Source organism: Trachymyrmex septentrionalis, unplaced genomic scaffold (assembly GCF_001594115.1).
Source record: "Trachymyrmex septentrionalis isolate Tsep2-gDNA-1 unplaced genomic scaffold, Tsep1.0 scaffold246, whole genome shotgun sequence".
Classification (NCBI taxonomy): Eukaryota; Metazoa; Arthropoda; class Insecta; order Hymenoptera; family Formicidae; genus Trachymyrmex; species Trachymyrmex septentrionalis.
In genome coordinates this window covers 286,461-299,086 of record NW_017305404.1, presented here as the reverse complement: position 1 = coordinate 299,086, position 12,626 = coordinate 286,461, and the positions used below count along the sequence as shown (strand labels likewise).

Genomic DNA, 12,626 nt, shown 5'->3' with positions numbered 1-12,626 from the left:
ACGTCTATCGGTCGCATCCCAATAGTTCGATGTTTACGATGATTATAATCTGACAATAGACGCGGTAGCTCGTCGATCCATTTGTATGAGCTGTTTAACGTGAACATTTTCCACATGTTATTCTTGAGTGTACGGTTGAATCGTTCCACTACCGACGCTTTCATCACCGAGTACATCGAATAATGATTTATGTTGTATCTCTTCACAATTTTTTTTGCACGGTAGTGTTGTAAAATTCCTTTCCTTGATCCGTCTGCAAGTTTGTGGGTATCGTTTGTCCTCGTGAAATATTTTAGATAACGCTGCGGCTACGTTGCTTCCATTTTTGCTCTTGGTAGAGCCCATGCGTATTTACTCAAAACATCGATAACTATTAAAATGTAATTGTAACATTTGTTGAATCGCGCGTAAGGACGCATCTTGACTACGTCGGCTTGCCATAAATCATCGCGATCGTGCACCACGACGCGACGACGTGGAAAATTTCTTCGCGCGGGTGCGTGGAGTTCTTTCACGAGTTTTCATTTCTCGACACTCATCTCTCTCTGTTATGACAGGAAACGAGCTTTGCGCATATCTTTTTATCTTTCCGTAGATGCGATAACTGTAGATGCGTTTAAATACCTATACACTTCGATTCGGATGCTGAATCTCCTTCTCGTTACACACTTTCGTCGATATTATTGACGCAGATCACTTACGCCGCGATGCAGTATCTGAATATTGTTAGACACTTTCTGAAGCGCGAGTACGATTATATCTTTCCTGTCGTTTTAAACGATTTCTCTAACGTCTTCTTCGTCGCCATATTATACATTTGTTGACGCAGATCAGTTATATCACGTTGAATCTCGTTAGACACTTTCGTTGATAGCGCGCTTACACTTTTCGAGACTTCCTCCACATTGTTTCGCACTTTTTCCACATCGTTCGAGATATCTTTCTACATATCCGGAAGCGCACATATCGATCATATCTCTCCCTGTCATTTTAAACGATTTCTCCAGTATCTCATTAGTCACTACATTTTTCATTCGTACAGTTACATTTCGATTCAGATGCTGAATCTCTTCCACGTTTCTTCGCATTTTTTCTATATCGGTACGCACTTCCTGTGTATCTCTCCTTATCGTTCTAAATGATTCCTCGATCTCGTTTCGCGTATCTCGAAGCGTGCGTTCGACGTAACTTTTGTTTACCACATCGGTGTCGAACTCCGCCGCGGCTACATGTTCTATTTTTCGTTCCTTCGCGTCGTAATGATCCGGATTCAGACAAAGCCCATTGTCGTGTACGTAATTTTGTAAAGATTCTATCGACGATCGCGACTTTTCGATTTCATCGCTATCATCTCTCCTCATAGGCATACCAAATTTATTCACAGACATCATATCGAATTCACGCGAACCTGACTACTGTCACAATTTTTGTCACAACGATTCAATTTATAATTACGCCAGCTTCGCGAAGTTCTTCGATTATCGACAATATTTCGTTGTCGTGAACGTTATTACCCTCTCGCCGAGAAGCATCGAGCAATTGAAGACGATCCACTCGTTGGGATCGTTCCAATGAACGTAATCTATTTCATTGTCAGTCAATTTCATAGCGGATAGTATATTTGTCTTTATACCTGAACTCATACTCGTGCCACTGGTTTTATGAGTAACTAAGAGCGGGGCGATAATGTTTTTGTATTTGTGTTCCTTGTTACTCTTAATAGACATTCTAGCGTTATTGTCACGTCTGTGAGCATTCGTCGTCAATAATATACGTTTGTATGTTTGTTTATCATTCTCGGTGTAGATAGTCATTTGAAATCTTCTTGAAGATCAGCTCGTATAGACCTGGTGTACCTTTGTACCTCACTCCGTCTATGATTATAGTGTCGTCCGTATCTACGTCAAATTTTTTATTACCTAATATCGTACCGTTTTCATCAAAGTAAGACAAGTTATCGTAGACAAGATCGATTTCGTTTCTTGCATTACCAGTTAAAAGAGTGTTCACATATATTTTTCCTAACGGTCCTAACTGACTTTGCAATCTCTGACGACCTGGAGGTGTGCTCAACACCTGTCTGACAGACGTTTCAAGCGATGGATCATCACCGATTTTAAAAACTTCTTCGTCCTGCAAGTCAAAAGGAGTTACTTGTTGTTGTTGTTGTTGTTGTGATTCTATTGGTGTGGAATGAATTATGGACGAATCAGGCATGACGTTTGATCGTTTCTTTTTCATTTGTTCCATGGAAGACACCGGGGAGTAATTTGTGTTGGAATTGCATCATTATCATCGTCGTCGTTGTCGTCATCATCCTCATCATCGCTGTACTCACGTTTATTCTTTTGTTTGTACTCTCCATAAACTTAGTTTCAAATGGTTTACCTCCACGTTCAGTGTTTCCAGCAATTTGTTTCAACGGTTCGATAATAGGTTTTAATTGTTTTTCCAGAACGATCTCATTCTCCATTATGCCAGTCTTCAATGCTCTGTGTTTCTTACGAATCGACGCGCGTGTCTTCGTGATCAGTTTCGCTGTTTTCTCCCGTTCAGAGATACTTTTCGTTTTGACCATCTTATCGTAACGTCAAAGAAGTACTGTTCATTTTTTTTCGCAAAACACTACAGATGATTTTTTTACACTACAGTGAAATCGTTGAATCCTCGTCTGTATCTACCATTGCGTAATGCGCTATCTTTGTCTATTACCACAAAACCGTGGTAATTTACAAATATTTGTGTTGCCAACATAAATGGCACAACGTGCAAAAATTCTCATACGATATATCAGTGTTCACGTGATCGTTATAAATGTGTTTTAAGTAGTACATCTTGTTTAAATAGTATCAAAAGATTTGCATTATCGCGTATCAAATGTTTCGGTATTTTTGCATACGTCTGACAGAGATAAAAACAATCAATGTTCGTATGTCGACCCATAGAAAAATATTCTCTAATAGTATTCTGATTATCACAAGCCACATCATCGAATACGAATATTGAATTGGGAAGTGCCTCCTTCGGTGGTATGACGTCACGATTGTTGGAAAATGCGTAGTAGCCGATACCATTTATCGATTCGAGTAGTTCTTCCAAATATCGATATTTCGGTTAAAAGAGAGATTTCGAATACACGTACACGTTTTCGAAAAAACGTACACCATGTGGACTTTCTATCAGATTTATCAAAGCGTTCATTTTACCACAGTTGGACGGTCCACAGATGATGCAACGAATTGTATTTGGTAAAGGGCCGTGTCTACGAATCTCTCCAACCGTTTCATCAGACACGAGTCGCGTCTTGCGGTCGAGATTCGACACTCCTATCACTCGTGATTGTCGTACGAATCGCATTTACTTGTGTAACACGCGTGCGCGATGTAACGCGAGCGAATTTTTTCGACACTATTTATATCCCCGAACAGGCGTTCGATTCGCACAGTTTACTGTAAAGAGCGGTCGTTGTTATCGCGAAAAATGTTTTTCTTATTAACGGATAAACGTGGGATTCTCGACCGCCGAGCAATTGCAATACATACCGAAGATTATTCTTCTACAGGAATTTGAGAATTATGTGGAGCTACTGTGGGATCGATTACTCGAACATTTAAAAACGGATCCTAAAGTGCAACGCTGTCGTCCGTGTATAGAGCATTATAATCGTTCGTGGCAACGAACATACATAGATGGTCCGCCACCACTTATCAAAAATTGCGACATATGTCGCTGGATAAGATAGCGTGGAGGGGAATGATTCCTGCGTATGGTGCAGGTTTACTTGACAAAACAATAAACGCGCTTCCGTTTGAAGTATTGTACATATACCTGGTTATCAATTTTGTGGACCCGGTGCTCGTCTCGCGAAAAGATGTGGTAATCAAGGTATAAATCGATTAAACGCAGCGTGTCGCGAACATGATATCGCCTATTCGCGAAACAACGATCTCGCTGATCGTCACATTGCCGATCGAGTTCTCGTCAAAAGAGCATGCGAACTTATAACAGCGAGTGATTCAATGTTTTGATGAGAAAGCTGCCGCAACCGTTATATGGGCAGCTATGAAAGCAAAAACGAAATTAGGGATTGGTATGAAAAAAAGAAAAAAAAAACGAAAAGGAAGAGATTACTTCCGGTAACGAAACGTGAAGGTTTCCTACCGATTTTACCAATGTTAGGTGCGCTCGGATCTTTGATCGGTGGAGCGGCGAGCGTAGCGAAAGCTGTAAGCGATCGCAAAGCCGCTCGACGTCAGACGGAAGGTATCTAGCGCCCTACAAACGTGGTGGTAGTGTGAGGAAAAGAAAGGCAAGAGGTAAAAAAAAACATCGTGGAAGGAAACGTTAGAGACTCTTAAAATACCGCTCTCCGGTATTACGAACAGTTGAGCCGTGCGGCGTTTATCATTCTTCAGAGGTGTATTTATGCGTGATGCATTACTGACGAAACTGCATCGTAATGAAAGCGGTATCGTAAATCTCGAAAAATGCTCTTCTGAAAATGCGGGCACACACTGGGTTTCTTATGCGAAAAAAGGAAATAACACCGTTTACTTCGATGGTTTTGGCAATCTTACACCGTCAAGGGAATTCGAATACTATCTTGGAAGCAACGTAACGTATAATCATCGATCTTATCAAACGTTCGATCAGAGTATTTGTGGTCAATTGTGTCTACGATTTCTTCGAGAAATAGATTGGAGGAAAAAATATATCTAATAATATGTCGTGTGAGTCATCTCAGTTGAGCGTTTACCTTCAATTACATCATGTCATTGACTCTTACGTTGACTGGAACAACCAGTATCCTCATGGCGAGTTACTTCCCTGCGTTGGATTTAAGTAATGGTGAATACGAATTAGGTCTTACGAATTTTGAAACGTACAACGCGATACCGAATGTTACTTCCACGAATAATAAATTCTACTTCGATACCGACGATAAAATAATCACGATTCCCGAAGGATCGTACGAATTGAGTGCTATAAACAAGTATCTGAGAGCTGCTATTCGTCACATACGACGACGAACGCTTAACGATAAAGATAATAATGACGATGAGTACATATTCGACGACGACGACGGCGACGATAACATCGGTCAATAAGTCCCCGGTCTAGCAAAGAAAACACAAGTGTTACATAAAAATTCGAATTTATTCATCAATATAGTTTCCTTTTAAGGCAATACAATCAGTCCAATGCCTTTCCAAACGTTCGATGCCGGTTTTGTAGAACGATTTTGGCTGACCCTCAAAATACGCATCAGTTTCGGCGATGACCTCCTCATCCGATCGAAATTTCTTCCCAGCGAGCATTTTTTTGAGCTCAGCGAATAGGAAATAGTCGCTGGGGGCCAAATCTGGCGAATACGGTGGGTGCGGGAGCAGCTCGAAGCCCAACTCGTTCAATTTAACCATCGTTGCTGATCCACAGTGAGCAAACGCGGCACCCACTTCGAACACAGCTTCCGCATCGACAAATGATCGTGTAAAATGGTAAAAACACTTCCCTTGGATATCTTTACGATGTCAGCAATATCATCCAGCTTTAATTTACGGTCGGACAAAACCAATTTATGGACCTGCTTGATTTTTTCGGGGACAACTGCCTCATTTGGGCGACCAGAGCGGTGTGCATCGTCGGTGTCCGTACGACCGCGTTTAAAATCAGCATACCAGTCGATAATTGTTGATTTGCCTGGGGCAGAGGTGCCATAATGTTTGTCCAACCACTGTTTTGCCTCAACGGTGTTTTTTCCCATCAAAAAGCAGTGTTTAATGAGCACACGAAATTCCTTTTTTTCCATTGTTATGAAAATAACCAAATTAGCGTCACTAAAGCTTCAATAACTCACACAATAATGATCCGAATGACATATACATTTGACAGTACGCCTAAAAGGGTCTGTTCTTTCGAACCACTATGTACTTTTTGTGTTAGTGGCGCTCTCTATGTGTCAGACCGGGGACTTATTGACCGATGTGAAGAAGAGATACTGATTCTTCGAGCTAACGAGAATACTATGAGAAGCGAGATCAAATGTGCGTACCGAATAAATTTTACGACACCGAATAACATCGATTCGCTATTAGATTATTCAAAATCTCGCGTAATACAACCGAACAAGTAGTACGCGTCTGACAAACCTGTAAACATTATGAATGTATTATAATTATAATTCGTATAGAATGCAACATTACTTCGGATGCGTACAATAACGATAAACCAGTGCATACGATACACGAATTCGCGGTGAACGTTCCACCTGGATATAAATTGTCCGATATTCCCCCACACATCATTTATCTCCCAGTCGTCGCGCGAAACATTACCGATATAACGATACATATAGTGAATCAAAACGGACAATTGATAAACTTTCGTGGAGAAGAGATATCGATTCGACTTCATATACGACGCAGACGATAAAAAATATGCTCACGAACGAAAGATGCTCGTTCTAAACGAGTCGCACGATTGTAAGAATACATCCACCACAATCATATCGCAGATGTCGCAATTATCATTGCTCATTGAACGATACGTTGGAAGAAAGCAGAGGACAGATTGAACACTGCGAACGTCGCATTTCTACGATCCCTAGGATTCGTCGTGAAAAATGAATCGCGATATTCTAAATATAGAGGGTGAGCCCATCTTCGATGATCGTATCGTTAAGATCGAGACTCACACTTACAACCCATACGCTAACACCACATTCGGATACAGCGATGAAATACGAATACCTATACAACACCAGAATCTGTAGATGTTACTGTGTGAGAGTTTTCTCTACAAGGGAAAATTTTCAACGAAAAAAGATGGAAACACATCCGAAGAACATCCTCCACGACTGTCGAATAATTGTGTCGCGTTCATGTTTAATGAGATTCAGTACGAGTTAGACGGTGTGGAAATCGATAGATCTAGAAACGTTGGTATTACCAATACGATCAAAAATTTCGTATCGTTAACCACTAGCAAGAGTATAACGTTAGAAAATGCACGATGGGACGGTACTATCGGGGAATTTCTTGTACACGGTCCATTCGTAGTGATCGATTGTTCTCGCCAAAACGAATCGATAAAAAGCGCTATTGTGGATATTCGTATAGAATTCGAATGTAAGGAAAATATTCCACTGAACACTACAGCTTATTGTGTTATTATTCACGATAGGGTGATAGAGTACAATCCATTGACTAATGTTATTCGCAAAATTGTATAATATATTTTTTTCAAGCTCTCTCCTTCTTTATCGAATTTCACACACTATCATATTGTAATGTAAAACACATATTCCGTTAAATATGGTATATTATATTTTACAAAAATATTTATGATGTCATCCCTTTCCTCTTAGATAGATAAGAGTCTCGTCTGAAAATATAAAAAAGTACGAAACGCGATTCATTGCTATTGACAAAGCGTTTTATCGTTTCTACTGCGTGTCGTATAATTGTGTTACATTGCGATGTCTCTCACGTTTATCATCATCATCATCATCGTCTTCGTTACGATTACTACGACGACAACGAGGACGACGACGTCGACGGCAGCGACGAATCGTCAAAGTATAGATACTGAAATAATTCTATATCTACAAAAGTACGGCTACTTGAGTAACGCTGAAAACAATACGCAATTATCATTCGAAGAGGGAGAAATTAAACAGGCAATTTCGTTATTTCAAGAATATTATCAAATACGGGGTGATGGTACATTGAATAACTATACGTTGTATCAAATGCGTAAACCACGATGTGGTCTCCCGGATATTCTGCACCACAAGCAAAATACAGGTAGGAGAAAATGGGCGAAAACACATCTCACGAGGACCTTCCATTTAGCGGATGCGCACACTTGAAAACTACCGCATTCGCGTTCTCGCTATGGGCCGCGAATTCGTCTTTATCGTTCAAACGTAAAACGTTAAATGCCGACATCTTAATATCTTATCGTAGTGGCACACACACGTACGCTGATCGTAAATGTAACGAAGAAATTTGCTGCTCTTCGTTCGATGGACTTGGTGGAATATTCGCTCACGCGTTCTATCCTTCAAACGTTGCCAATTACACCGCTGAAATACACGTAGATAATGTGCAGAACCGTGAGGGGCTGCCCCCCCCCCGCACCACAATACTCCTCTCGCCCAATTTTCTCCCCGGCCCTCATCCCGCGAGAAACACCATGGTTTCATATATACATAGTTTTCCTACTCACCTATAGCATTCTATTCTAAAAAAACTCTCCGATACACAAAAGAAATATAGCACGTATGATCGAGAGCTTCTAGCGATCTACGAAAATATTAAATATTTTAAAGACATACAATACTTCAAGGTCGCATAGTTATTATCAGAACTGAGCATAAACCTCTAACCCATGCATTCAGACAGCGATGAGACAAACCTCGATAGCTAGATTTTTGCTTAATTCATCACAAACATTATACATATCGCTAGACAGGAAAATATAGTTCCTGACACGTTATCACGCATCAATGTTATCCAAGTTCCAGTCATTACTACTACAGAAGAACTATCCAAGGAACAAGCGAAAGATGAAGAGCTTCAAGAACTTCTCAAAGGCGAATCAGCTTTACAGTTAAAAGAATTCACATTACCAGGCACAACCACATCACTTTACTGCGACGTCTAAAAAGGTACCATACGAAAGGTACCTTACGTCCCAGAAACTTTAAGGAAACGAATCTTCGACGCCGTGCATGGAATGGCACACCCCAGCGGCAGAATCACCAAATTGGACAAAAATTCGTTTGGCCGGGAATCAACAGAGACATCACTTATTGGGTACGCACCTGCCTCCAGTGCCATTATAGCAAAATTCAATGGCACACCAAAAACATTCCGCAAAAGATTCCAACACCGGACCAATGATTCCACCAAGTTCACCTTGATCTCATCGGCCCTCTCCCGGAGGTAAGATGTTACAGGTATTGTTTAACCATGATTGATCGCTTTTCCAGATAGCTTAGCCAGAAGCCATTCCATTCCCCAACATGGCCGCGGAAACAGTTCCTACAACATTCATCAACGGCTGAGTAGCACGCTTTGGCACACTTGCCGTTATCACCACTGATCAAGGTAAACAATTCGAAGCCAGTCTTTTCCAGGCACTCTCGAAATTCCTGGGCAGCAAGAAGACTAGAACGTCTCCTTATCACCGAGCTTCAAACAGTCTGATTGAGAGATGGCATCGCACTTAAAATTGCGATAACCTGCCACAAAGACGGAAGACAATGACTAGACCTATTGCCAGTACTGCTAGGCCTGCGCACATATCTGAAAGAGGATCTGAAATGCTCTCCAGCTGAGTTAATCTACGGCGTACTGCTGAGAGTACCCGGAGAATTTTTAGAGAACTTAGATTCGACAGAAGACCTTCGTCATGGCACTTCGTAAACGCATACGACAACTCCGTCCACAACCAACGCATCACCATGGAAATGGACAGGAGCCTTTCGACAACAGCAACTAGAACAGGCCACACACGTTTTCGTCAGGGAAGACGGCACTCCGAAAACCATTCCAACATCCTTACACCGGACCACACGAAGTGATACTCAGGGAAAACGAACAGATTTACGTGATCCACATGAATGGCCGTAACGTAACTATCAACAGGAAGACTAAAACCCGCCTTCCTATCGCAGAAGAAGTACTTGAGTTACCACAAGAAGCATCAACGCAAAACATGGCTGCAGCGCACTTTACACCAAAGAAAAAATGTGATAAGCTTAAAAAAGTACGATTCGCGCCTATGCATACATAGCCTCTCGGAGGGGAGTACATGTGGAGACACATTCACACATACATACACACACTCTTTCAGTTATACTTAATGCCGTATACTCATGTAAACATACTCCATGACCAGATGGCGCGCTCTCGCAAACACTATACTCAATCTCCCACCTAGATACTCTTTCGAGAACCTTCCTTCTCTTTCGAGAAAGATTTAAGATTCTTTTGAGAACATTCTCATTCCTACTAGAGCTGTCCTCATACACGACATCATTACTTTACAACCTCGCGATAAAATATTGTATTTGCTATTTAATAAATGTTGTTACTTGTTACTCCGAGTGCCATCCATCTACATTCATTATATATAGCAATCCGCTATAAATATTACAAATTTCTTTGTCCAACCTGTTGTTTTATGTAAACGGTTCACAATTGATAAAAATGATTGTAAAAGAGTACTATCCCTTTTCAATTATGGAAGATCCTGAATTTGTCAAATTTGTTAAATTGCTTTGTCCAGGTTATTCTTTATCAACACGAAAAACTATCCAATAATTTATTACAGCAATTATATTCATCAACTTTGGAAGAAGTTAAAATCGATTTGAAAGAAGCTGCAGTTTGTCTTACAGATTGTTGGACATCTGTAAACAACGAAAGTTTTACCGCTATAACAACTTATTATTTGGATTCTGAATTTCAATTAAAGTCAATATTATTAGAATGTTTATTATTTCACAGTAGGCACACGGCAGAAAATATATCAAGGTGCTTAAATGATTGTGTATAAAATTTTAATTTAGAAGATAAAATCATTTGTTGTGTTACTGATAATGCAGTTAACGAAATTGCCGCCATTTGACTTTGTAATTGGCGCGATTTACTGTGTTTTGTATCTCATTAAATTTTGTAGTACAGCAGCTTGAAAGAGATTTCAAATGTAACAGTAAAAGTTAAAGCTATAGTTGAATATTTCAAACGATATTCTTATGCTCTTTCAAAATTACAATTAATGCAGGAACAGATGAAGTTACCAAAATTGAAACTTAAGCAGGATGTCATAACTCGATGGAATTCCACATACGACATGCTGAATAGAATTCTACAAATCAAAGATTCTGTTGTTTCTGTAGCAATTTTACAATGTGATGTACCATTGTTAAAAATTCAAGAATGGAACTTTACCGAAAAAAGCGTGGAGATACTTAAGATTTTTAATGATTTTACGATAGAGATGAGTGCAAAAAAATATTACAATATCCAAAATTATACCTCTCGTTAATATCATGAATAAAAAAATTAATGATTACCATAATGATAGATCACGAAGTAATGTATAATATTTAAATGGTGAAGAGTTTGACGGACTTATAGAGTCATCGTTTCAAATATGCAAAAGACAATGAATTATCGTGTGAAGCTACTATTCTTTACCCAAGATTTAAAAACCGTGGATTTTCTAACAAAACAAATTTTCTTTCGCTTATGAAACACTAAAATTAAAAGTTCATGCTGTAAAGTTGAATGAGCTTCAGTCTATTAATAATGACACTACACTCACCGACAAATTTAAGTTTATGGGAGATTTTTGAGAGATTTTTTAAGAAAATTAAACGTATTTGCAGTACAAATAATCCTACGGCACCAGCAATTATCGAAATGGATAAATACTTCCAAGAGCCACTTTTGTGTCGCATAGAAGATTCATTAATATAGTGGAAAGAGAGAAAAATGATGTACCCTTGTATTTTTCAAATAGTCACAAAATGATTATGTATAGTAACAACGTTTGTTCCATGTGAACGAACATTTTCTAAAACTGGTCAAGTACTTACGCAAAGACGAAACAGGTTAACTTCATCTAAAGTTAAAAAATTATATTTCTTAATCGTAATTTATAATTTTACATTTTTTGTTCACAAAAAGTATTTTATAGCGATAATATTTGTTTTCTTTTTATTAGAAGGATTATATGTTTCAATTTCGTTTTGATTTTTTTCTAAAGTCTACTAAAATTATATGTATTTTAACTATTCATTTTATATAATATTTTATTTTTTACAAGTAAAACAAATTAATTTATTTTGCTTTTAGATATCTAAGATTTTTAGATATGTAGATTTTTTTTTAATTGAAAGAATTATATTGTTTTATTTTTGTTTTGACCTTATCTACTACAAACATATTTTTTTAATCATAGATTTCTTAACTGTAGATTACAATGTTATATTTTTTACAGATACAAAGAACTAATTTTATGTATTTTGTTTTTAGGTATGTAAATCTTCGTTTTTTTAATTGAAAAATTATAATATTCTGTTTGTATTGTTTATTATAATGTAAATGTAATAAATGCAGTAACAAAACGTTTTTTTCCTATATTGTAATATTAATAATAATTATTTGTTTTCAGTAACAAAACGTTTTTTTCCTATATTGTAATATTAATAATAATTATTTGTTTTTACTGATAGAATTTTATTTAATACATTATTATTATTATTGCTATTATTATTATTAGACATATAGGCTGTGTTTTAAAATTTACTGCCAATACTGAAAATCTATAGTGCTTGTAACGTAAATTATAGATTTTTTAGTACTGAAATCCTATTCTTGAAAAATATCGCGCAAAAACTGGAGAAATACTATAGTATACGTCACATATACTATAGTATTTCTTTTGTTTTTGTATGTAATATTTTTTAAAGTTAGGGCCCCTGGTAGTAAATTTTGGAATACAGCCATCGAGATAAAAAAGCAGATATTATGGCTGCATTCCATTTAACATTCGTGGAATCATTCTATCCTTGTCGTTTATCGAATGTTAAACAAGGATAAACAGTGCAA

General features: G+C 38.2%; 1 pseudogene; it reads right to left on the bottom strand.

The window, feature by feature from the left end:
* Positions 1-5,156: 5,156 nt before the first annotated feature.
* Positions 5,157-5,979, bottom strand: LOC108748838 (annotated as a pseudogene).
* Positions 5,980-12,626: the final 6,647 nt, after the last annotated feature.